The 26189-nt window shown below is 50.7% G+C and overlaps 1 protein-coding gene across 2 annotated transcripts in view; it reads left to right on the top strand.

Moving 5' to 3' along the window:
• The first annotated feature begins 4636 nt into the window (after window positions 1-4636).
• PACSIN2 (protein kinase C and casein kinase substrate in neurons 2) overlaps window positions 4637-26189 on the top strand; it is a 135534-nt gene continuing 113981 nt past the window's right edge. Inside the window, exon 1 of one of the 2 annotated variants that reach the window (XM_045465623.1) lies at window positions 4637-4784. The gene's annotated coding sequence lies outside the window, so the exon portion shown is untranslated. The remainder of the gene's footprint in view (window positions 4785-26189) is intronic. The other variant, XM_045465621.1, reaches the window with a different exon arrangement.

Below are 26189 nucleotides of genomic sequence, written 5' to 3'. Positions count from 1 at the left end.
CTGTGGCACTCTTTCCGTGAAATTTTACGTCTGGTGAAAAGCGGCGCTCTATGGGTGTGCATTTATTTTGTGACATAAGCATGGTATACAACTTCTTTTGTAAGTGTGAGTTTCTAGCATTCATCTGTTATAAAGCGATTCAATAAAAGCAGTGTCACTTTTGGGGTGCCTGGGTGGCTCCGTCAAAGCACCCCACTTCAGCTCAGGTCATGATCTCCCGGTTCGGTTCGTGGGTTCAAGCCCTGCGTCGGCTCTGTGCTGACAGCTCAGAGCCTGGAGCCTGCTTCGGATTCTGTCTCCCTCTCTCTCCGCCCCCTCCTCTGATTGTGCTCTCTCTCTCTCTCTCTCTCTTTCTCTCAAAAATAAACATTAACATAAAAAGAGCAATGTCACTTTTTTGATGAATGCACATTCTGTGACCGCTGCAGCTTTTTTTTTTTTTTTTTGATTAGCTTTGGTATCTAATTTCATTTGGCATCAAGGAAATCTGGAATCACAGAAATAGTTGCATATGGTAACTTTGTAAAACAAGAATTTGTTTTACAACCAGGAGACACCCTTCCATTTGGCTGATCCAGGAGCTTGCCAAGGGAAAGATGACGCTTTGGATTCAGCATGGCATCCCTCCCGGCACCCAGGACCTCTCATCCTGCTGAACTGCAGGAACTTAAAGAGGGAGCTCGGGATGCAATGCTATGTTCGTTGCAGGGTACGATGTATCACATTAAGCCTGGGCATTGTTAGGTCTTCGTCCAGTTTCAAAACATTCACTTTATGTATTGATTTCCTTGTTGCCACTTGTTCCATACTAAAGTACAAATGGCAACGTTGTAACCTTGAACACACCCCACTGGCTTTTGCACGGAGTAAGAGTCAGAAGAACCCTCTGGGAATACGAGGAGCTTGTGGAAGATGGGGTGATCCCGATGCAGGGTGTCCTGGAGATGCCCACTTTGGGAAACACCGTCCAGCTGATGCGACCATATCCTGCGGACTTTGGGCGGGAGCAGGCTCCCACCCTGCAGAGTCGGCTTGAACGTGGCACGCTCAGTGAGTGCAGCTATGTACTTGATGGCACAGTTTTACGTGAGCCGACGTGCACAGACCAGAACAGAACAAAACGGAGCAAAGCCAGAAAGGCCGGGATAATTGCCTCCTAATCAATGACACGTTTGCAAGGAATCCAGATCTTGATACAACTTGGCAGGGAAGAGCTTCATTCTGAGGTGTATCCAGAAACGTGCTCCTCTAGCCTCCACTTAACGCTTTGGTGTCTCTAAAATATTAATAGTTGATGCAGAGTACACGTTCCTGCATCTGGTGTATTGGGTCACAGTTAAAAAATTTAAAACATTAAATCTATCCCGAGGCACTCACTCAACCAGTGCTGACTGCCAGGATCCGTCCTAAGAGCAGGTATGATCTCATGGATCCCTGAAGTTTCCCTAAGCATTGGATCCTATGATTTCCCCCATTCTGCAGTTTTTAAAAGTTTATTTATTTTGAGAGAGAGAGAGAGAGAGAGAGAGAGAGAGAGAGAGAGAGACAGAACATGAGTGGGGGAAGGGCAGAGAGAGGAAAAGAGAATCCGAAGCAGGCTCCCTGCTGTCAGTGAGCTCCTGAACTGCAGAACTGCGGGCCAAGATCAAGAGTGGGGCACTTAACCCACTGAGCCACCCAGGTGCCCCACTCCCACCGCACCCCCTTTTTACATTTGAGAAAACTGAGACCTGGCAGGGGGGCCCGGGGGAGCGAAGTGACTTACCAGCACCCACAGCTATTCTCTGCACGGCTGCCTTCCCCACCTTAATTCCCCTTATTTCTCCTCATGCCTGCAATGCTCGGGCCAAGCAGAACCCTCCTCTCTTCCTGGACAGCAGGATTTCTTGCCTCTGGGCTTTTGCTCTCATCGTTTCCGTTCACCTTGGCTCAGTTAAATATCACTGCCTTTAATATTGTGGCCCTCCCACTGGACGGGTTCTGGTTCTCCGGGATCGCTGCTGTGCCTTGATGGGGAGGTCTCTTCCAGACTCGATGTCTTTGCTGGGTCTTCTCAGGTCCGTCCCTCCCCAGACTGCCAACTCCCCCCCACCCCCCACATCCTAAACATTGGACTTATTATTTTTGAAGTTTATTTATTTATTTTGAGAGTGAGAGAGCAGAGGAGGGGCAGAGAGAGAGGGGGAGAGAGAATCACAAGCAGGCTCCGTGTTGTCAGCACAGAGCCCCCACTGTGGGGCTCGAACCCACGAGCCATGAGATCATGACCTGAGCTGAAACCAAGAGTCGGATGCTTAACAGACTGAGCCACCCAGGCACCCTGACGTTGGAATTATTTATAGAATGGATGTCTGTAACAGCTTTTGATTTTTTTCTTTTTTTTCCTCCAACAAGGAACATATATCTCTGTATAAGACAATTTACCAGCTATACAACTATATCTGGGTGTTTTTATTTTTTTGCAGAGTGTTTGGATCTCAGTGAAAATGTTTTAACCTGGACTATGTAAAGTTTATCCAGGCTGCCGAGTGGGGAATGGCTACTAAAGGACTAACTGGGTCGCTCTTGGTTCCCGACCCAGGTAATGGGCACATTTTGTGGGGAGGAGGGACCACGGTGTCAGTTGACAAAGCATGGCTGACGTTAACTGCTCAGATACTGAGTACTCACTCCTACATGCATGCTGTCCACACTCTTTTTTGTCCCACTCACTCCTTACCACAACGTACGATGGGCTCTGTTATCACCCCCGTGTCACAGATCGGGACAAGGAGGTGCAGGGAGCTGCAGTGACTTGCCCAAGGCCCCTCAGTGGGGAAGGGTCAGAGACAGGATCTGGCTCCAGGCCAGTTTGAATCTGATTGAAGAAGGAGGCTGGATACAATTTTGTGAAACGTTTGTGGGGATCAAAGTTGGGATACTCACATCCCCGGCAAAGGGGAGCGCTCTTTGGAAAAATACCATGCTAAGCTGCTGGGATGGAGCGCAAGACTCAAAGGGCTCGGCAACACTAGCTCAAATTGCTAGTGCGAGAAAATGGGGGGAATTTTGGGTTTGTCCTAAGACGGAAAGGAAGAGACAAGAAAGGAGCCAATGTGTGGAGGCTGGAGCGCTGCTTGGGTCAGGTGGCCAGGAAGTGGCTTCTGGGGCTTGGAGGCCAGAAAGGCTCGGGAGGTGTCTTACTGCCAGCCAGTGCCAGGCTCAGTGCCTCCCCGTGGTGTCCTGTCTGCAGGGACCCCCTTCTAGCCTCACAAGTGTGCAGCGTGAAGGGGGATATGTGTGAGCATGTGTGTGCATGGAAAAGGGGATGAGGGCAAGGACCGAGGAGTATGTGGGGAAGAGCAGGAGGCGGGAGACAGAGGTGACCCACTGGAGGTTTCGGGGCAAACCTCTAGTCACAATTAGCAAAAACAGTGCAAAAGAACGAACAGTTTGGAAAGTGAAAAACCACTCTCTTTGCGAACTCTCCCAGAATTTGTAGAATTTGTTTGAGAGAGAGAGAGAGTGCAGGGAAGGGGCAGAGAGAGAGAATTCCAAGCAGGCTCTGCGCTGTCAGTGCAGAGCCTGAGGCCAGGCTTGAACCCACGAACTGAGATCATGTCCTGAGCTGAAATCAACTGGCTGATACTCAACTGACCTATAGGCGCCCCTGTTGGTAGTGGAATTATACAGTCTCCACCATTTTGTGTCCTGCTTCCCCTTTTACCATTCTAGCTTAAGCATGTTCCAGCATCGCTGCACCGTCCTCAGGGTTATTCTCCCGTGGAACCAGCACAGATCTGGGTTGGGGCTGACTTGGGTTTCTAATCCTGGCTCCGCCGTTTACCCTCTTTACTCCAGCACCCCCCCCCCCCCCCCCCCCCCCCCCCGCCGTTCAGCTCCCCAAATTGCCTGGCCTGTCTCCAAACCCTCCCTTGGGCATACCCGGATCATCCTCTCTACCAGGATCCTCGGAAGCAATGGTTGGAAAGTGGTCAGCGAATGTTGGTAATTTTGTACTCATTGTTATTTCTGTCTGCAGAATGGGGCTAATACTCCCATCAAGCAAGGTCAGGTAAGAACCAGAAGTAAAGCGCTCCATTGTGTGGTGCCTGGCCATCCATATGCCCTCCCTGGCGGCTCTGTCCACACACACACCCCTCCACCACCACCACTCCTCCCGGGGCTTAAATTAAGCGGCTCAAGAGGAATGTACTCTTGTGGCGGGAATCTGAGGAAGCCCTGTTGACTTTGGCTTCGCCGAGGGCCCTAGGAGAGGAAACTTTCAGAACGACTACTTCCCTGAATTCCCAGTAGGGTGAGGCGCTGCCCTACGGCGCTCCCCACGCCTGGGTGCCAGCAAAGCCTCAGGACTCTGGCCCCAGGACGTGAGCGCGGCGAAGCACAGCCTGGGAGCGACCCCGGGACAGTGACCCCCGGCACCCTATCGGTTGGTTAAGTAGGCACTCCCCCTTGATTGACAGGAGACGCCGCCAATGGTGCCCAGAGGAGGTCCTTTTGGGCGCCAGGGGGCGTGCCGCCTCCCGGCTCCCTGGTCCAATCCGAGGTGTGGAAGGGGCCGTGGGGCGGGGCCAGGCGCTCAGCAGCCAATGGGGCGAGCACGGCGGGCGCGTCGGGGGCGGTGCGCTCCTGGCCGGCGGCAGCGGCGGCAGCGGCGGCCGCGGCGGGGCAGGGCAGGGCTGGGCTGAGGAGCGCGGCCGGAGCCAGGGCGGGAGCCGGAGCCGGAGACGCCGTCGCGGCGGGAGCGGGGTGAGCGGCGAGTCGGGAGAAGAGCGGCGGCCGAGGTGAGGGGCGCGCCGCGACGGTTGGGGCGCTGCGGGCGGCCACGGGGGCGCCGGTGGGCGACCGGGCCCGCGCTGCTCGCCCTGGGGGAAGCCTGTGCGGCCGCGCGGCCGGCGCGCGGACTTCCTGTCTCCGTGGGAGGGGGCGTGTTCGGGGGCGGCGGGCGCCGAAGCGCGAGCTGGAAGGTTCTCGGGTGGGGGTCGCTGGGGAGGGCAGCGCCGCGGCGGGGCCGGCGGGGTTGGAGGCTGCTGCCGAGGGGGCAGGTGGGCGCTCCGCAGACATTCGGGGAGGAGCGGCGGGCGCGCTCCGGGGAAGCCGCCCGGCCGAGGGGCGCGGAAGTTCAGTGGGGGACCCGTGGGGGGCGAGGGCGGCTGCGGGGGAGGAGAGGGGTGGCTGGTAGGCGCCAGTTGGAGGGCAGGCGGGACACCAACGCGGATGAGCTTATTTGGGGGCCCTTTGAGGACTGCCCTCTATTTCCTTCCTTCCCACCCTCCCCGTGTCTCTCCTGGCTCCACGGGGGTGAGGGCAGCGAGGCCTTCCTGGCGAGCAGGTCCTGGGGCAGGGGGGACAGGCAGGAGAGGCTGGAGCTCTTGGCCTCCGTTCCACCCTCGGAGTTTTCCCAGACTGTCAGTGGTTCTTAGAAACGTGAACACGTTGTCTCTTCTGGGGTTTCCGAGCCTGCCCGGGCATCGGAATTGGAGAGGGGTCCCGGATTGGAGAGGTAGCAATTTCTGCCCCTTAATTTCAGTGGTTCGTTGGGTTTTGGCTCCACTGGAGGCGGGGGTGGGGTGGGGGGCGGGGGACTTTGCTTTTCGGATGGAGCTGGTTGGGACCCACGCAGCTGCTGTCTTTGAGGATGCTGCCCTCCAGTTGGGTGCCCAGGGGAAGGTGTCCTTGGAGGTGGGGTGTGTGTAACCGTTCCCGGGTCTTCCCTCCTCTACTGCAACTGTCCTGTGTTTTTGTGGTTGAGGAGGGTAGGCTGCCCAGAATCTCCACGGCTACTCATTACACTGTTTACCAAACACTCCCTGGCTGTGCTGATGAAAATCAAGAGAACAGCTAAAAGAATTCAAACCTGAGTTGCTGACGGTGAGCTCATAGCTTCCTTCCCTCCTCTGCAGTTTTAGGCTGAAGTTCTGTTTTAACCCTCCTGGGATTGCCAGGTTGGAGCCCAGGGCAAGGAAACCAACCAGGTGGGCGCCGGTGAATGCCAGCCCTCCCGTTCTTGCCCCCAAATGTTCTTATCGCACTCGATTCACAAGCCTGCTTGAAGCCTCCACGTACAGGCATTGAATAGGAGCCAGGGCAACTGGGGTTTCTCTTGATTCATGTGGGAGACTCATCTGCGTGCATCTAAACTTTCTTCTGGAGCTCGGCATTCTCCTTGGTGAGGTTATGCTACTTGAGATATGAGGCCACCACATCAAAAACTTTTCTGTGGTGTGTGATTTTCTTTTGACAATTGTCTTCAGGCTTTAAAGAAGCTGGCTGTTGGGCCGGTGATATTGATTACTCGGGAAAGTAACATAACAGGGAAGAGCAGAAGGGTGATTCGGTCTGTACTCTTTATTCAGGTTTCGGAGAGGAATTAAAAACTCATTTGAACGGAAGTGGCACGTTCAGCTCTTGGTGTTTGGGAGTTGGAACTTTATTACTTTCAGCCACAGGTGTATGAGAGGTTGTAATATTTAAATTACCTAAAAGTATGCATCTGTGAAAAAGTGTGTGGGTTCCCGGCACCGCCTGCTCTGCTGGGAGATAAGGTTGTCTTTCCCTTGTCCTTGATGCCCAATCCAGATCTCTGATAGCCAGGCCATTTCTGGGGTGGGAGCTGAGGGGCATTTGTCCTTTTCATTTTCTTCTCTATATTCACTTGAAAATTGCATTGACCGACTTAAGGACACAATGCTCAGGCTTCCTGCTTCTGACCGGGTCATCAGTTGATTCTGGGATGTTAAGAAATATCAAAAAGATTCCACAGACGCCTTAATTAACAGTAATGGTGCCTTGCGTTTAGAGATGGGGCACCTGTTACCCAGTGCTCTTAGGCCACACTCAGTGGAACCTCCGTGCTGACTCGTGCCTGCCTGCCTTATCTGCCATCAGATTGTCATGGTCGCTGTACGGAGGCCTCCCCGTAGATTATGGGGGTAATGACCACATTCATGTGAGCCGTGGTGCTGGCTCAGTTTTTTTCCAGTTAGATTGTTTGGAACTGCAGTTGGCGTCCCTGAAGGCAGGGTGGCAGGGCCTCAGTTATGAGACCGACCTTTACGGCCCTGGCGGTGATCCTTCACAAACCTGAAAGTATCTTGGTGCCTGAAACCTGACTCCTGATGGGTCCCAGTGGTGGTCCCTGGGGCGGCTGTGTAGGAATTCCTTCAGACATTTGGTATTGCAATGATTATGTTCTGTCTGCTAACTGCAGACAAGTATACTCAGAGGTGTTCTGTGCCATGCAATGTTCTTGACGTGTGTGTAGTTCCAAAGGTAACTCTTTAAAGAACAGCGGCCATCTGGGAGCACACACGTTGGTAGTTTGATTAAAAACACACATAAAACAACAACAGAGACGTCCTTTCTTTAGTTACGTGTTGGCTTCCGTTTATTCCCAGAATAACAATTTATTCATTCTGCACGTTAATCTGTTTGCTTAATGGAACACCACGTATTTTTTAAATTCCTAGAATAAAATATTTTGTTTTTTAATTTTTATTTATTTTTATTCTATTTTAGAGAGAGCATGAGCAGGGGAGAGGGGCGGAGAGGGGCAGAGAAAGAGAGAGAGAGAATCTTAAGAAAGCTCCACACTTATTGTGGAGCCCAACATGGGGCTGGATCCCATGACCCTGGGTTCATGACCTGAGCTGAAAGCAAGAGTCAGAGTCTCAACTGACTGAGCCACCTAGGAGCCCCTGTTTTGTTCTGGTTTTTTTTTTTTTTTTTTTAAGCAATCTCTACACCCAGCGTGGGACTCAAACTCACAACCCTGAGGGCAAGAATCACACGCTCCACCGACTGAGCCAGCCAGTTGCCCCCAAATCTTTAGTTTTTAATTGAGATATATTGGACATATGTTTATGTGTTTCTCTAAAAAAAATTTTTTTAATGTTTATTTATTATGGAGAGACAGAGACAGAGCATGAGCATGGGAGGGGCAGAGAGAGGGGGAGACACAGAATCTGAAGCAGGCTCCAGGCTCTAAGCTGTCAGCACAGAGTCTGATGTGGGGCTCAAACTCATGGACTGTGAGATCATGACTTGAGCTGTAGTTGGACACTTAGGCGACTGAGCCACCCAGGCGCCCCTCAGGTTTTATATTTGTAAGGTGAAGGCCTGAGAGGTTCTTCACCTTTTGAGAATTTAATAAAAACTGGGCACTCCTTCCCAGAAAGCACACAGCTTCAGAGGGCTGGGCCAGATTGAGGTCTCTGGGATCACCCCATCTCTAACCCCCTTCACTGCTGATACTCTGTAATCCTATTTTCTCGGTCATCTTTGAGCTAATAATAACAATGACTTGTATTTATAGAGGACACATTCCAAAGCATTTTCACCTCTTTTTTTTTTTTTTTTTTTTTGGGTCCTTAAAATGTTTCTGACTGGTTTGGGTGGTGATGGATAGTCCTTTTCATGATGAAGAGAGGGGTACGGGGGCTGGCTATTCCTTTGGTAGGATCACACAGCCAGAGGCTTGTCCTGGGACCAGAACTGGGGCACCTGGTTGCCAGCTTGGGGTTTTTCCATTAGGTTTTGCTTCCTTGGTGGTTGTCATTACCAGTTATGTTTGGCAGTGTAAATATCCCAGGATGTGTCACTTACAGAGGAAACTATTTGCTCATCTGCTGAAAGGGCTGTGTTTTTTTTTTTTTGTCGGAATTTGGATCACTGAACACCTTTCTGCCTGACTGTCAAAAGGATTATTTTGTTTTTGTTATGTTTTTCTTGTCATATTTTTCATAGGGACACGTTTGTAGGACTTAGGTGTTTTGAGCAGACTCGTTTAATGTTTATTGATTAAAGGGTACATTGAAATGATTACCTCTCAGTTGCTTAGCACTTGAAAAACGTGTGAAGGTTGATGGGGGGTGGGAGGGAGGGGAGGGTGGGTGATGGGTATTGAGGAGGGCACCTTTTGGGATGAGCACTGGGTGTTGTATGGAAACCAATTTGATAATAAATTTCATATATTGAAAAAAAAAAAAAGAAAAACGTCTGAAGTCAATGTTAAGTCAGAACTCCAAATGTTTGACTTGTCCATCCAAATATGTACTTCAGATGAGATGTCCCCTGCAGCCTGTGAGGCCCCTCCCTGGGCCCAGAGCTCCTGGGTGGGTTTGAGGGTTGGGTGTGGATTGTGCCAATGACCATGACTTTCCAACAGTGGCTTCTTGTGGCCTTCTGGCCAGAGTCTGAATATTTTAGGGACTGATTTTTTTCAGTTTATTAACAGAGCACAGAGTCTCAGCTCATGTATGCAAAAGAACACTGAATTTTAAAGACTCACGGATGTTAGGTGGTTTATTACTGATGGAAAGAATCATCGCAGTGAAGATGTTTTGAATACTCAGATGGAGGTGTAGGATGGCATACGGTAGGTATCCCTCAAATGTGGTGTGAGTATATGCGTGTGGTCCTGTCTTCTTGTTAGGTTGCATCTGAGACTATTATTCATCGTTCAGAGGTGGAAGAAGGTATTTGTTCGTTATTTGTTCATTTCACCATGCACTTCTTTGGGAAACCTACAAGGGCGAGGCAGATATGCACCTTCTCCCTGACACTGAACAGAAAGCCTCATGCCATGTGTCGGCTTCCTTAAATGAATCGCTCCCCAGAGAGAGGAATTGGTGGAGGCTACAGGCAGCAGTGAATTCTGAGCATTAAGCAGTTGGAAGTCCCCAGAAGTAGCAGCCTGGTCAGGAAATGAGGCTGTCGGAGGGCAAGGCCCATGACGAGGCCCCAGGCTGCCCGCCCCCTTGCAGGGATGGTGTCTAGTTAAACGTGACCTGCCATAATGGCTCCTTTATTAGCTCTGCTGGTATTTACAAGCCCTTCCTCTGACCAGGAAGCTTGCATCTGTAGGTTGGCACTTCTCTTCCAGTGGCCTGCTCTCTGTGATTTAAATATCGATAAGAGTGGTTGTCAGCTCCATTAGACTGCCATGTCCAAGTGCCTGCTTTTTATTTTAATTTCACTCCCTGGGGCCGAGAGCGTTTGGAGAGATGTTTGTGGGTGTGGGGAAGTGGGTAAGGGGGGGGGTCGAAGCTGGGGGCATCCTGGCTCCTGAGTGTCCAGTGTGCCTGGCTCCGCCTACAGCTCTGGGATCCCAAGATGAAGGTGACTGTCACACTCTGCAGAGGCAGCTCAGTCAAGGAGGCTGACCTGGAAGCAATCACGTTTCACCAGGACAGTAGCAGATAGGAGCATGTACAAAGTAGAGGGGACAGAGGTGGGAGGGTCTGACTGCCCTCAGAACACTGCAGAGAGCTGACCTTCAGGGAGGTGACTTTGGAGGGGTTTTCCAGATCCACAGGTGCTTTCCAGGGGACGATGCCTGGAAGGAGAATCCCAGTCAGGGAGGCACGGTGCTGTCGAGAATGTGGGAGTGTGAGTGGCTTGGGGTGAGAGGAGCCTCTTCAGGTGGAGGGAGGGAAGGCTGGGTGGGCAGGCTTCAGGTTGTGTAACCTGCCCGGCACGCTGGCTCGGGTTTTGGACCTCTTCCTGGAGGACGGGAGTTCAGTGGGGAGCTGTTTCCGGGCAGCAGACACAGCAGGTTGAAGCTCTGCACAGAAAGGAAACGTCAGTTGAGAAGTCTGGGATGCAGATGGGGACGGGTGGCTAGGTAGCTCATTTTCACCAAGGTCACCGCTGTCCCCAGGAGGCTCAGGGATTACCATCCAGGTTTCTAGGAAGCGGTGGCTGCACTCTCTAACGACAGGGGCTTCCAGAGTGGGATTGGCAGCCGTCTTGCCTCAGTCTCTTTGCTTATCGTGTTGCTTGCGGTTTTGGTTGGTAATGCAGTGGCTGCCTGGGTTCTGCCTTTTCCCTGTGGTTTTTGCTCACCAATCCATGCAGTCAGTAGGTAACTTTCACCTCTGGTTCCTGCAGGAAGGTCATATTGCACTAAGCTATAGGAGGTAACACGGTTTCAGAGTCACACAGTCCCGGTTTGAGTTCAGCTCTACCCCTAGGTAACCGTGTGGTCTTCCTTGGCCACATGCTTCAACATCTTCAGAACTGGGCCGCTGACGGCCCTCTCCTCACATGACCTAGGGAGGGCAGTGTGGCCCCGAGAGCTCAGCACCTGTGCCAGCTCTATGGTGCGGGCTCAGTAACTTTGGTCGAGCTCAGAGTCCAAGGTCTACTTAAGTGAATTTGCCGAGTAAGCAAGTGTGCCTATAAAATGCCTAATTTGATGTTATGTTATCCAGTTGTATTGCAGATCCTCCTACAATGTTTTCTTTTCCCCAGTGAAAGTCTATTTGGTATATTTGGACCTTTTCTTGGTGACCCGGGTCATACGGACAATGTCGGGTTGTCGATGGGGGCAGGGCCTCTGGCCATGCATGGAGTGCCGCCCGCCCTGGCACTTGCAGGGCCTGGCTCCTGTCTCCTTGCCGCCTCTCTGCTTCTGTCTGAATCTGCCCTTCCTGTTGGGGCGCAGGCCGGAGGGCGGTCCAACCTCTCCCGAAGCCTTGCTCCTTCTGGGAGGGCGATTCTGTGCCTGAGTTGAATGTTCTAGGTGGTGGAGAGCCTGAGTCTGAGATGACGGGCCGATGCTGTGATTTAGTGACTCTCAGATTCGAAGGCGCATGTGTGAGGGTGATGATGGCTGTCACTGAGGTGACGAAAAATACCACGACTTGAGTTGTGAAGGTACACGGACACTTGTCCCATGGGGAAAGTATTAGACTACGTGCAGCGATGGTAGTTAGGGCTGTAGAATTGTGGGCGGTTTCTCCTTGTGTCCCAAACTGCACCATTACCCTTCTCCTTTTAGAATTAGTATTTGTGCAGGAACTCGATTTTATAATGACAATATATAAAAAACAGCCTGGTTGTGCAGGCATCTGCAGTTTACCAGAACTTTCCTAGAGCTCTCGTTTTGTTTCCAGAGCAGCCTTATTGGTTGGCCTCACTCTTCATTGTTTGGAGGAGGAAAAGAGGGAGGCCTGGGGGGCTGGTGGTTTGGCTGAGGCCAGCCGGCCAGGACCCCGACCGGGCCTCCACCCTGAGCCGGGCTTCCCTGGGAGCCTCGGTGTGGGGCCTGTGCTGGGGCCTGCAGGCGGCCTTTACAGAATGGACTGTGTCCAGTGTTGTGACGTTTCCTATTCAACCGAATGAAATTTTATTATAAAGCGGTGCCTAAACCATGCTTTGTGAACATTCTCGTATTTGAAACTACAATTTGTGTTCCGTTGTGCCCAATTATGTTGTCGCCAACCGAGCGTGCCAAGTCTGTGAGTTGTGGTCTTCAAGAGGAACCACAGAGCCGGCTGTGCCCCCCACACAGACCTCCAGGCCCGCTATTAGTGGGTTTTTATAGCTGACTGGCTGTTGGAGGCTGGAGCTGGCCTGCCTGGGTGCCGTTTAGCTTGGATGTGATGGTGTTTCAATCCAGGGAGCAGTTGGGACAGACGTCCAGTGCCAGTAAACGCATCCTCAGCTCAGGAGTCTGGGCAGGTACCAGCGAGGAGGCCCGCGACAGTGGGGGTCGGTCGAGGGTGGAGGCCACCACCTGGGACAGGCCTCTGGGTTCTGGGGTTCCTGAGGGACCGTACAAGAAGCTTTACATTCCTGCTCCCTTGATTCTTGCAACGAGAGAGCGTTAACTCCACTTCCATGTAAGTAAATCAGAGTTCTGAGAGATGAAGTGACCTTCACAGGGTCACCGTCAGAGCTGACCCTCAGCTTGACTCTGAAGCCACACTCTTCTCACTCATCTGTTGCCTTGAATAAGTAGATTGTGGGTCAGTCACTCTCCTATGAAAATAAGCATTACATGCTAGTCCTCCTTCCCCACCTCTCAGAAACAGAAAAGAGGTGAGTCATGCGGTCTTTTGTTTTAAGATAGGATCTATGCCTGCCACTAACTTGGGTAAGATAATCTGGAAGTTTGTAATTCATATAGCAGGGAGATAAGGGCAGAAAAGGGAGAGGCTGTTCAGTAGCCCAGCTGCTAGGTGTGTGGTCACGGCCTGTCCATCATCCACCTGTCCGCTGCCACTGTCCAGCTCCTGACTGGTGTGTGTGTGTGTGTGTGTGTGTGTGTGTGTGTGTGTGTGTGTGTTGGTGGGGGGGGGGGGGTGGACAGCATGCCTGGGGATTCCAGAGCTCCTGGCTTAGGCGTACCCTTGCCTCACCTCCCACTGGCTGTATTTTGAAAAGTGTCATATGTTGTTTAAAAACAGCGAGTTGTGGGGCGCCTGGGTGGCGCAGTCGGTTAAGCGTCCGACTTCAGCCAGGTCACGATCTCGCGGTCCGTGAATTTGAGCCCCGCATCGGGCTCTGTGCTGACCGCTCAGAGCCTGGAGCCTTGTTTCCGATTCTGTGTCTCCCTCTCTCTCTGCCCCTCCCCTGTTCATGCTCTGTCTCTCTCTGTCCCAAAAATAAATAAACGTTGGAAAAAAAAAAAAAAACAGCGAGTTGAGGAGAAATTACATTTCCGTAAAGCACTCATTTTGCACTATGTAAAATTGTGAAAGATATTCACATTTTGTTGCCATTGTGATATCAAATGAAGATCCGTTGCCGAGGTAAATTAGAGCAGATGTTTGTTTGTATGCTGGTGATAATCGTTAAAAGGCTTTTACCAACCCCGTTCTTGTCTTTTTCTTTTAAATATTGAAGGTGCAGAGGTCTTTCTTTTTTTTTTAACGTTCATTTATTTATTTTGAGAGAGAGAGCGTGCACTAGCAGGGAAAGGGCAGAGAGGGAGGGAGAGAAAGAATCTTGTGCTGGTGGCACAGAGCCTGACGTGGGGCTCGAACTCTTGAACTGCGAGATCATGACCTGAGCCGAAAGCAAGTGTCAGACGCTTAACTGACTGAGCCACCCAGGCGTCCCAGAAAATAGAGTTTTCTGAATAAAGAACTCTTTCTGTGTTTTACCTTCCACATGCATAGGGGTTTTCAGTTTATCTTAGGAGTAGTTGCCACCTGCTAGCTGCCTGCTTTGTTTCAGGCTTCAGGGGAGGCCAGGGAGGTGCATTGCCTCTGTCCGACCTCTGACGTCACCAGTCTGAATGCAAGGACACTGCAGGAGTGAGACCGTGTGCCTAGTCCAAGGTCATTCAGGTTGTAAACAGGGTTGTAAATGGCAGGCACCAACCGCATGTGCCTCTTTTTCATTAATCTTCGCTGGTAGGAATGCATTATTCAGATCCACTGAAATATTTTATCTGATATTTTCCAGGGTTTTACCATTGTCTTTAACAAGACCTTTAATGATTTTATAATCTTGTGAATGTAATGAGATTAAACCATTTCCTCAATGCTGGCCATTTTAGGTAATTTCCAACTTTTTTGGCTATTGTAGATGAATTTCTAATTTACAGTTTCATTTTTCTTTCTCCATTTGTGTGTTCAGTTCCTGGGAATAAATTCTCAGAAATAGAAGTCCCAGATTAAAGGGTATGAACGAACGTCTTAGAGGTTTTGAAAGCCTTCTCTGTTGCTTGTGGGTTTGTTTTCCTGATACTTATGGGTGAAAGTGTCGAGGGATTCTCTCTCTTTAAGATGCCTTGGCCTCTGGAACTTGCAAGGATCTGTGAGATTAAGAAACTTTCGAGAGGTTTTCTCAAATGAGTCACGTTTCCTTTCTAGGTTTCTGGCAATCGTTTTACTCGAATTAGCAGGAAACAGTCTTTGAAAAAGGCTTGGCTACTTCGTCAATCACCCGAGCTAATGTTCTACGTCCCCAAGTTTGCAAATGTTTGTGGCTGCATTCCTCCGTCAGCACAGTGGTCCTGCCGCTCTGGGCCACCACATCTCTTCGTTCTCTGACAGTGTGCATATCGGGAAGGGCTCTGCTGTGCCAGGTCGTCCCCGCCAGTGTCACTGGGAAGTCAGGACAGCCTGGGAATCAAGTGATCCTGCAGATTTTGCCTTGTGTACCTTCTAGAGGCAGCTCTCAGAGATGTTCCTGGCCCTGTGAATGGTTAGAGTCCAACATCTCAGAGAACGTACTGGGAGGCTTATAGTGTTGTGCTTGCTCTCCTTGGTTTTGTTTTATTTTTTTCTGTTCGGAAGTTGTTGTGTCCTTCACTGTCCCTCACCGTGTCCCTTCCCCAAGGGATGGCTGGCTTTTTCATCTTCCACAGTCCCTTAGGTATCCTCCCTCAGACTGAGTGGAGTCCTGTTTTCCTGGTGGCTTGTTTTCCAGGGTCTGCAAAGGACCTGCTTATCAGGGACTGGGAGGGGCTCTGGTGGGGAGTGGTGCTGGGCCTCAGGGCCTCCGCTCTCCCCCTCCTGGATCCCCTCCCTTGGATGCCTGCTGCGCCTCCTTCGTGGCCTCCCATCTCTGGGGTGGGCAGGGCCTGCTTCCCCTTGAGTCCTCTGCCCTCCCCAGGACAAAAACTCTTTTCTTGGTTCTTCTTATCCTGGCTAAGAAAGGCTGACGTCCACAACAAAACAGAATGAGAGACGTTAGTATGAGCTAAGGTGGAAGTAAGAGGAAATCATCGCAAACACCACAGAAGCGTAAGGAGAGTGTCGTCTCCCAGGCACCAGTGGGTTCTCGCTGCCAACACTGCAGGGCTGGCTTCTCTGGGTCCGCTCAGCTGGGTGCCACCTCCATTCCTGCTTCCCCTCCCCACTCATGTGTAATCTGTCAATAAACCCCAATTTTGTTTTCATTTCATTTTAATTTATTTTATTTTATTTTATTTTATTTTATTTTATTTTATTTTATTTTATTTTATTATTTTATCTTTAATGTTTATTTGTTTTTGAGAGACAGAGCACGAACAGGGGAGGGGCAGAGAGAGGGGGAGACACAGAATCCGAAGCAGGCTCCAGGCTCCGAGTTGTCAGCACAGAGCCCGACGCGGGACTCGAACTCAGGCACTGTGAGATCATGAGCTGAGCCAAAGCTGGACGCTTAACCGACTGAGCCACCCGGATGCCCCAATCAACCCCAGTTTTAGAGTCAGGCTTTGCTCTGTGCTTAGCAGTCTGTGTTTGTATCACAAGTATGGAAACTGTGCTTTGCCCTGGTTTCCACAGGTGCCTAAACGGGCCTAGGTTAGCTGTTGCCGAGGCAACTTGCCAAGCCTTTGGTTGTGTGCGTGGCAGAGGCTTTGGCAGGGGCTGGAAGGCTCAGGCATCCTTGCAGCTTCTCAGCCTAGCTGGATGGTAACTACCAAGCCCCAGAGGCTCACGCTCTTAGCTTCCCCTTGTCTTTTCCACACTTCCTGTTTTATTTCCCGAGAAATGTCTGCTCAGCTGCCGTGACCTGGCTGGGTGGCGTGGCGCGAGGGCTACTGAGTCTCAGGACAGGCCCTCTGATACCTTACCTTGAGGCATGATTCCTTAGCAGCCTTTGAGCCACGCTTTATTCTGGGTTCAGCAGGGTGCACGGTGGTGGCCCACCAAGTTTCTTCTGCTTCTTAGACCTGGGGCCGGCCACTGGAGCCCCGGGCTGGGCCTTACCTGAGAGTCCCACGGAAACAGGGCCTCGCGGCGGGGCGAGAGGGGTAGACCTGGCCACGAGGGAGTCATGGGGAAAAAGTTCACGTCTCTTTTTATGAAAAGTGAATGAGGTGGTTGGTATAATAAATTCCAGACTTGTTTCTGTTACTTTCTCTTTAATGCTGCTTTTATTTCCTTTTGGATTTCTCTCTTCTTGCTCTTACAGGTGGGTGTGAAGTTGCCTGATTTGGGGGAAAGTCTGTTTTATCACCTCCCTTTAAAGCTCAAAACCAGTCATGTGACCCTCCTTGAAGGTTGTGTGTGTGTGTGTGTGTGTGTGTGTGTTCATCTCTAGAATTGTTGTTTTAGACCTGTGCTTTTTGGTCTCTAACCTCCAGCAGGAACGTGTAGTTTACGAAATTCAGAAATGGTTGAGACCAGGGGCGCCTGGGTGGCTCAGTCAGTTGAGCGTCCGTCTTTGGCTCAGGTCATGATCTCTCCATTGTCAGTTCGAGCCCTGCATTGGGCTCTGTGCTGATAGTACAGAGCCTGCTTTGGATCCTCTGTCTCCCTGTCTCTCTGCCTCTCCCCTGCTCGTGCTCTCTTGCTCAAAAATAAGTAAAAATTAAAAAAAAAAAAAATAGTTGAGAATCATGTGCCCTCTAACTGATAGGCAGGGTGAGGGGACCCCTTTAAATTCCTGCCTTACAGAAACTTAATGTTAGCAGCATGATTGGAAGAGGTGGAGGCCCACTCCCGAGAGAGATGAACTCTGTCAGCCCTGGGTGCTGGGTGGGGGGAGGCGGCTTTCCCTCCCGGGGTGGAGGTGGCACGTTGCCCCTGTTCAGAGTCTGCAGAGCCCTGCTCTCAAGTCCTGCCGCCATCTCCTCACCCTCCTCACCGGGGACCTGGGTTGCCGTCCCCTGTAGGAGGGCCCCTCTCTGAGCAGTGGGACGGGGATGAGACTGCTGAGTTCTGGTCACAGGCCAGCGCCGTTTCCTCCGCTACAGATGTATGCAGTTGAAGGGACAGGCTCACAGATCTGCCTTAAAGCCCTCTAGCGCATTGGTGGTCCCCACAGGGACGCTGGCTCCCCAGGAGGTGAGGGTGTGGCTCCAGAGGGATTACGCACTCAGAGCTGTGCCCACCAGGCGTAGTTTGTACACAGGGTTTTCGCTGGCTTTCGACTTTCTTGTTGCGAAGTACATTCCAGAATCCGAACTGCAGATGTAAAGGCTGGGGCCTGCCCACGGCAGAGCCGAAGACTGCATGGTGGCCAGCCCTTGAGAAGCCTTCTCTTTTCTGGGTAAGTTCCCCTCTGGTTGATTTTGCTCTGTGAAGTTTGCTGCCTTACTAACATAACCTTGGTCATTAGTGTTCTGAGATGTGGGTGGAACTCAGCGGTATATCCTGACTTGGGTTTAGTTCTGAGCTCTCTTTCGGAATTTCATGACAACAGACCCCCCCCCCCCCCCCCCCGCCAAGAGGTTGCAAGCGTTTTTGCGCGCAATTCCGGGGAGTTCATAAATCCTCATTTGTTTATTCAACAATATTTGAATGTCCGTCTCTTGCCAGGCCTGATTCCTAGCACTGGGGTTACAGCAGGAACACAGTAGACCAAGACCTTACGTTCTGGTGGGGGACGACTAATCAGGGGACTAGGGATGCTTAGACAACGCATGCCCTAGTGTGGAGGGAAGGCCAGCCTCGGGGCTGGAGGGTCCAGGCCTCATCCTGCCTGCTTAGGGCTTGGCTCCTTCCAGCCTTCACTTTCCTAAACTGTTTTTGTTTTTTTTTTTAACTTCATCATTATCATAATGATACTTAAAAATTTAATATTTATGGGGGCTTCTTTGTGGCAGGTGCCCTACTTTGCCATGCGTGATTACCCTTATCCTTAAGACAATTTTGTTTTGCAGGTGGGAAGCTGGGCTTAGGTTAAGTGACAGGCCTCGTAGCTCGGCCGGCCGTGCAGTGTGTGTGTTTGATCGGTGAGCAGCTTGGGGTTGTGGAATTCAGCAAGCTAGGCCCGAGGGCATCATCAGAAAGGCCACCGGAAAGTGAAGTCTGGCCCTTTTGCCCGGGACATCTCCGTTCTCTGATTGCTTCCTTCAGTGCTGAGTCAGAAATGTCTTCTTTGCCTGACTGTCCCGTCAAGTGGTCTTGTTGCAGGATGGAAACGTGGGTTTCAGGCCCCCGTATGGGAGGCGTTAGAGACACTTAATGCTGCCGTGTATACGTGTCTATGCCTTTAGCAAAATGGCATGACCTCATCGCCAGTCCCAGACAGTTGCCTCGTGAATGGCATTTGAAATGCACGTTGTTCACCGCTTGGCTTAAAGGAGGAGGAGATTTATATGCACAACAGATTTTCCCCATCAGAGAGTCGTTTTCTTGTTTTTTAACTTCTGAGGCACTGCCCAGAGGACACAGGGACTTCCTGAAAAGTTGCTTCTAAAAAGTTCCTCTCTTCTCTGGAGGGTGGGATGAGGTAGCATTTGCGATCTCGACTGGGCCCCTGACATAACAGAATCGTTACTCTGACTGGAAGTCGCAGGCCGCCGCCGTCCTCCTGGCATCCGTAGCTGCTGGTTCTTTAAATATTTACATTTAATAACTTCATAGTCTGCTTCCTTCTAAGGCTTGCCACGACTTCGTGCCAAACACAGAGCAGCACCTTTAGAGTTATTTTGAAACGTGACTGAGTGCCGGGGTTAAGTTTCTCTGCGGCCAGCTCATACCGCGGAGGGTCGGGTTCTGCTCGGGGCTAAGTCAGCACTGCAGCGTCCGGGCGCTTCTCCTGTCGTTGGGTCCTTGGGTCCGAGCAGTCCCGAGGCTGGGAGGGGCAAGCCATCGCTTCGTGCTCTCAGAGAGAGCGGGGAGGCGTTCTAAAGCGTTTCCAGTCGAAAGGGGGGAGGCGGAGTGGGGGGACGCCATTCGAAGTCCAATGAGATGGGGATCTGGGGATCGGGGAAGCGGTGGCGGTGGGGGGCGACAAGAGAATCTGTAGGGTTTCTGAGGCGGGGAGGCAGTTCTGTGGCTTCTTGCCCTGGCTGGGAGGCTGTGGCTCCGGGGGGTGGGGGTGGGGGGCGCGTGTTCAGGGGCCGCAGCGCACCCACACACCTTTCATCCACACTTCAGTGTATATCAGACTGGGCCCATGGGACTCCTGCCCGGGCCCTCTTCCAACGCGACTCTCCCCACAGGGTGAGGAATCTGAAAGGCCAGGGGCCGTGCCTACCCGGAACCCGTGTCTCTCCTTGCAGACCAGGCGCGGGGACAGAGACCCTGGAATTCTCCCCAGCCCACTGGTAAGAGCCGTGTGGGCCTCTTCCCCCGCCGCGTCCTACTGAGGGCGGACCGTGCCTCGGTGGACACGCACCTCAGGCTGAGAGGCGACCGGATGGCGGTTGCGTCCGGGTAGCGTCTGTGTGGACGGGGCTCGGGCGTGCAGGCCGGCGTGTTCTCGCGAGTGCGCGTGGGAGTCGTGTGGTGCAGGGAACTGCTCCGGATTCCTTGTATGTTTGGTTTCTTGAAATAACAAAGTCCCTGCTCGGGGGACTTGAGTGTGCTGGGCCCTGCCATCCTTGCTGCTCGTGGCACCCTGCAGGGCTGGGAGGTGTCCCTCCCTGCTTGACAGCTGGGGTTCGGGGAGGTGGGTCCCAGAGCAGGCCTGGCCTCTTCTCAGCTGTTCTGACCACTAGAGCAGCCGCACACGATGAGATCACTGGTCGGGCCCCGTTTTATCTGAAGTCTCCTTCTGGGGTTTGGCTAATTGAGATCTTCGGGATCTTGTTAGCAGTCTGGCACAGTATCAGAAGATTCCGGTTTAGATCGTGGCCTTCTTTTATTTCCGCTTCAGCTCAATGGACTTCAGCCTGGAAGATTCCCAGTGAACAGTTTTAATGTTGACATGTGAGACTTTTCCTTGCAGCAAAATATAGACACACTGGCTTTGGGGTAAATAGCTCTTCCAGAAACAAGGCATTTCACTTCTTCAGCAGCCAAGCAGCACTCCAGGAACCTTTTGGGGAACATACTTCTTGTGTCTTCTTGTACCCTGGAAGGGGAGGACACGGTGTCTTGGGTCACTGCCGCAGCCACAGTGTCCCACAGTACACGTGACCTTCCACGGGGCTGTTGGGACCGGGGTGGGGGTGGGGTGGGGGGCTGCCCCTCCAGGAGTAACTGCCAAGTTGGACGTGAAGACGAGCCTGGGAGCTGCCTGAGGATTGTGGAGCCTCCAGCGGTGTCCCCAGCCCAGTGGGTCACAAAAGCTGGTCTGAAATGGTATTGTCACTAGTGTGAGAAAAAAGACTGTGTTCTTTTTGTATATTAAGATTAGCAATGACCTTTTCTTGGGAGCGGCTTTCTTTTGGTATAAAATTGTAGCCATTCTATATTTTAGCTTTTTTTTTTTTTTAATTTTTTTTAACATTTATTATTGAGAGACAGAGCATGAGCAGGAGAGGGGCAGAGAGAGAGGGAGACACAGAATCTGAAGCAGGATCCAGGCTCCAAGCTGTCAGCACAGAGCCCGATGCGGGGCTTGAATCCATGAACTGCGAGATCATGACGTGAGCTGAAGTTGGACGCTTAACTGACTGAGCCACTCAGGCACCCCTATATTTTAACTTTAAAATTTTTTTTTTTTTTTCAACGTTTATTTATTTTTGGGACAGAGAGAGACAGAGCATGAACGGGGGAGGGGCAGAGAGAGAGGGAGACACAGAATCGGAAACAGGCTCCAGGCTCTGAGCCATCAGTTCAGAGCCCGACGCGGGGCTCGAACCCACGGACCGCGAGATCGTGACCTGGCTGAAGTCGGACGCTTAACCGACTGCGCCACCCAGGCGCCCCTTAACTTTAAAATGCCCTTTCTTTTCAGGGGTGCCTGGGTGGCTCAGTCGGTTAAGCATCTGACTTGATTTTGGCTCAGGTCCTGTTCTTACAGTTTGTGAGTTCAAGCCCCACATAGGGCTCTGTACTGACAGTGTGGAACCTGTTTCGGATTCTCTCTCTCCCCCTTTCTTTCTGCTCCTCCCTGGCTTTCTCTCTCACAAATAAATAAATAAACTTAATAAATAAATAAAATTGTCCTTTCTTTTCTTTTTTTTATTAAAAAATTTTTTTTCATGTTTATTTATTTCTGAGACAGAGAGAGACAGAGCATGAGTGGGAGAGGGGCAGAAGAGAGGGAGACACAGAATCCGAAGCAGGCTCCAGGCTCCTAGCTGTCAGCACAGAGCCCGATGCAGGGCTCGAACTCACAAACCGTGAGATCATGACCTGAGCCGAAGTCAGTAGCTCAACTGACTGAGCCAGCCAGGTGCCCCTGTCCTTTCTTTTCATGTTTGTGAAAAGAACTGGTAGTTTTTTTTTTTTTTTTAATTTTTTTTTATTAATTTTTGAGAGAGAGAGAGAGAGAGAGAGAGAATGCATGGGGGAGGGGCAGAGAGAGAGGGAGACACAGAATCTGAGGCAAACTCTAGGCTCTGAGCTGTCAGCACAGAGCCTGATGCGGGTCTCAAGCTTGTGAACCATGAGATCATTGCCTGAGCTGAAGTCAGACCCTTAACCAACTGAGCCACCCAGGCAGCCCACAAGCTGGTAGTTTTTAGAGTATTCTTACTTGACAAAAGGTAAGCAGCTTTATGTTATTACCCTCCCAAATTTTAATGTTTTAAATTTTAAGTCAGCTCCATGCCCAACATGGGACTTGAACTCATGACCCTGAGATCAAGAGTTACATGTTCTACCCACAGGGCCATCCAGATGCCCTTCCTCCACCCATATTTTAAATAGTTTTATTGAGTATAATCAACAGGCAATAAGACGTGCATATTTAAAGGTTACACTGTGATAAATTTTGCCATGTGAATACACCCATTAAACCATCACCATAATCAAGATAATGAACATATCCTTCACCCCCAGAAGTATTCCTGAGCCACCTTAGTCCTTTCCTACTCCCTACTCCCCGGCAACTGCTGGTCTGCTTTCTGCCCTTGTACGCTAGTTTGTATTTTCTAGAATTTTACAGAAACGGAATCATATGGTATGTAGTTTTTAAGTCTGGTTTCTTTGAGCAGAATTATTTTGACATTTGTACATGTAGCGTCTATCACTTTTCGTTCTTTTCTGTCGAGTGTTTAGTGATGCTGCAGTTTGTTAATCATTTGCCTGTTGATGGACATTTCAGCTGCTTGTGGTTTGAGGCTGTTGCAGACAGAGCTGCCGTGAACATTTGTGTACAGGTCTTTGTCCAGAAGCTTTCATTTCTCTTGGGTAAATACTAGAGCAGAATGGCTGGATGGTATGGTAATGTTTGTTCGACCTTTTAAGACACTGCCAAGCTGTTTTCTTTTTTCTTTTTTTTTTTTTTAAACATTTTAAAGTTTATTTATTTATTTTGAGAGAGAGAGAGAAAGAGAATCCCAAGCAGGCTCTACACCATCAGCACATCTCACAGTATGTGGCTTGAACTCACTGTGAGATCATGACCTGAGCCAAAACCAAGAGTCGGACCCTTAACCGATTGAGCCACCCAGGCGCCAAGCTGTTTTCGGTTTCTAAGGTGCTGCACCGTGTTACGCTTGCCCCATAGTGTGTGAGAGTTGTAGTGCCTGCATGTCCTTGCCAACATTTAGTATGGTTGGTCTTTAACTTTTTCCGTTCTGTTAGGTCTGTAGTGGTGGCTCACTGTGGTTTTAATTTGCTTTTCTCTAATGACTAATGACGGTGAGCATCTTTGCATGTGCTTCTTTGCTATCTGAATATCTTTCTTGGTGTAGTATCTATTCAAACCATTTGTCCATTCTAAAAAGTTCACTTATTTTTTTTTTATTTTTAATTTTTTTAAAAATTTCTTTAACGTTTATTCAGTTTTGAAAGACAGAGAGTGTGAGTGGGGGAGGGGGCAGAGAGACAGGGAAACAGAATCTGAAGCAGGCTCCAGGCTCTGAGCTGTCAGCGCAGAGCCTGACGCGGGGCTCGAACTTGCAAACCGTGAGCTTAAGTCAGCCGCTTAACCAACTGAACCACCCAGGTGCCCCAAAAGTTCATTTATTTTTTAAATTATTTTTTACGTGTTTTTTTTTTTTTTGAGCGAGATAGAGCGTGTGCATATGTGCATGTATATGCACTTGTGCAAGGTGGGGGAGGGGCAGAGGGAGGGAGAGAATCTTAAGCAGGCTTCACACGCAGTGCAGAGCCCAACACAGGGCTTGAGCTCAATAACCGTGAGATCAAGACCTGAGCTGAAATCAAGAGTTGTGTGTTTAACCAGCTGAGCCACCCAGGTGCCCCTGTAGCTTGTCTTTTCATTCTCTTGCCAGTGTCCTTTGGAGAGAAGTTGAAACAATTTGATCAGATCTGTTCCACAGTTTGTATTTTTTAGGTTGGTATCATAGCTAGAATTTTTGTGTAATCCAGGGTCACAAGTGTTTTCTTATATTTTCTTGTAGAAGTTTTATAGTTTCAGGGTTTATATTCAGGTCTGTGATCCATGTAGAGTCATTTTTTGTGCCTATGGGATGAGGTATGAATTGCTGTTTATATTCTCACATGTGGATGGATATCCAGTTGTTTCAGCACTGTTTTGTGAAAAGTCCCTCAAATTTGGGGGAAAATTTTCAGTTAGAAATCCCGAGGTCTGGGAATTGTGGTTCTAGGCACACAGATCTCCTTCCTTTTATGACTGGTTACTGTTCTCATCAGCTTCACACAGCCTGGCTTTTTCTTCATTCCATTGTGACTTAAGCCCTTGGCAGCAGAGGCCCTCTCCCTGGGTCAGGTGGGCTGGGAGAGGTGTGCTGGGCTCTCATGGGGTCTCTCTCTCCAGTCTGGGTCTTAAGAGCCCTGCTCACTGAGCTCTTAAGGACTTCCTGGTGGGCAGGTTCCGGGCAATGTCTCATTTGTGGAGGTGACTGTGGAGGCCTGCTGGGTATGGAGAGGTGAGGGGACAGCAAGCCCACTGTGCCTGGACAGGTGAGTGGGGCCCAGGCTAGGCACATGGGAAGGGAAGCGGACCCATCCCTCATCTGTGTGGGCTGGCAACAGTGTGACCTGTCTCGGACTGAAGGCCCTCTTGGCCCAGCTTTAGGGCCACGTGTGCGAGGTGTGGGGTGCTCTTTCTTTTCCCGTCAGTCCCAAAGGGGTCCAAACAGCCTCCGTCTTTGCATCCATATGCAGCGGCTTCGCAGGTGGCTGGAAAGGCTCATCTGCTTTTTCACCTGTGGGTACTTGATCTTGATTCGTGCGCTGCTCCCATCGCCATCACCAGCACCCAACAGCAGTGGAGCTTTTCTTGTGCCCTGGGTCCTTTGTGTGCATCGCCCATTCAATCCTTACAGCAGCCCTCTGGGGTGGCCACGGCCCATCTTACAGATGAGGAAGGAGGCACAGAGCAGGTGACCGGATGGAAGAAGTCTTTGGCCATGCTTATCAGACATTATTGAATGTTGGAGGAGGGATCAGGTTTTAACATTTTTCATTAACTCTTTTGAACCACAACAGGAAGGGTGATTTACCTGGCTCTCTCTTCTGAGTCTTCCTTTCCTTATCAGCAGTGGGAGCAGTTGGGCTGTTTGACCAGATTAAAATGCTTTAGTGGCCCTGTGGCCCTCACAGTAAAGTCCAAACTTGTGATCTGGCCCTTGCATACCCCTTCAGCCTTATCTCTTGCCTCGCTGAACTTCGAGTGTTCCTCCCTTTCCACAGATCCTGTTATCTCTGCTGCAAACGCCCTTTCTTCCCATCATTTGCCCGCCGAACTCCTCTCCATCCTTCGAAACTCAGCACTACTTTTACACCCTTGTCCCCGTCCCGGCCCCGCAGAGTGCCAGTGCCCCGTGCCGTGGTGTGATTGCTGACCACCTGCTGGTCCTCTGCTGGGCTGGGAGCACAGTGAGGCGGAGGCAGGGGCTGCCTGTAATATCGGAGTCCCCAGGTGTTAGGTCTGTGCTGGCCAGTAATAATAGGCAGGTGGACATTTGTGGCATGAATGACTGTGGCGCGAGTAACATGCGGACCCTCAGTTCTCAGGGCTTGCCACATTAGGGGAAGCAGCGTTGACTGACTGCAGCATGTGGTGTATTTAAAAAGCATCATTTGGTGATTTCTTGAAATCCTGAGCTGGGTTTACATAGATCTTTTTTTTTTTTTTCTCTTTGAGAATAAGTTTCCTATTGTGTTAAGAAATACACTATTTCTTTGACCATCTTTAAAATTTTTTTTTTTCAACATTTATTTATTTTTGGGACAGAGAGAGACAGAGCATGAACGGGGAGGGGCAGAGAGAGAGGGAGACACAGAATCGGAAACAGGCTCCAGTCTCTGAGCCATCAGCCCAGAGCCTGACGCGGGGCTCGAACTCCCGGACCGCGAGATCGTGACCTGGCTGAAGTCGGACGCTTAACCGACTGTGCCACCCAGGCGCCCCTCTTTGACCATCTTTTAGATCACAGATTTGTCTGAACATTTTTTCCCCAAATGTGTGTGATGGCATTATACTTTTTTATGGCAAGCTCAGTACATAATTTGAAGTTTTGAAAATGTTTCTTTGGAATGTTGGAGCCATCATGGATTAAGTGTAGTTTGGTGTGGGTGCCTGGGTGGCTCAGTCAGGTAAGTGCCTGACTTCGGCTCAGGTCATGATCTTGCGGTTCGTGGGTTCGAGCCCTGCATCAGGCTCTGTGCTGACAGCTCGGAGCCTGGAGCCTGCTTCAGATTCTGTGTCTCCCTCTCTCTGCCCCTCCCCCACTCATGCTCTGTCTC

This window comes from Leopardus geoffroyi, chromosome B4 (genome assembly GCF_018350155.1).
Source record: "Leopardus geoffroyi isolate Oge1 chromosome B4, O.geoffroyi_Oge1_pat1.0, whole genome shotgun sequence".
In the NCBI taxonomy this organism is placed as follows: Eukaryota; Metazoa; Chordata; class Mammalia; order Carnivora; family Felidae; genus Leopardus; species Leopardus geoffroyi.
The sequence above is the reverse complement of the archived record's forward strand: the minus strand, read 5'-3'. Positions and strand labels throughout refer to the sequence as shown.